The following is a 415-nucleotide window of genomic DNA, read 5'->3' as shown; positions in this document are numbered from 1 at the left end:
ACATAACACATGCAGTGGGAGTTGTTAGCAAGTACATGGCAAATCCAAGGAAAGAACATTGGGAAGCTGTGAAGTGGTTTCTGAGATATCTGAAAGATACATCCAATACTTCACTTTGTTATGGCAATGGCAAAGTAGTTTTGCAAGTTTTTGTGGATGCTGATCTGAGTGGAGATGTAGACTCTAGCAAGAGCACATCTGGATATATCTACACTATAGATGGAACAGCAGTGAGTTGGATGTCCAAGCTTCAGAAATGCGTTGTCTTTCATCTACTAAAGTAGAGTACGTAGCAATAGCTGAAGCTGAAAAGGAGATGATATGGATGACAGACTATCTAGAAGAATTAGGTAGGAAGTAGTGCAAGAAGATCCTTTATACAGATAGTCAGAGTGCCATACAGTTGGTGAAAAAC

Source organism: Cucurbita pepo, chromosome LG16 (genome assembly GCF_002806865.2).
Source record: "Cucurbita pepo subsp. pepo cultivar mu-cu-16 chromosome LG16, ASM280686v2, whole genome shotgun sequence".
NCBI classification, from domain to species: domain Eukaryota; kingdom Viridiplantae; phylum Streptophyta; class Magnoliopsida; order Cucurbitales; family Cucurbitaceae; genus Cucurbita; species Cucurbita pepo.
The sequence above is the reverse complement of the archived record's forward strand: the minus strand, read 5'-3'. Positions refer to the sequence as shown.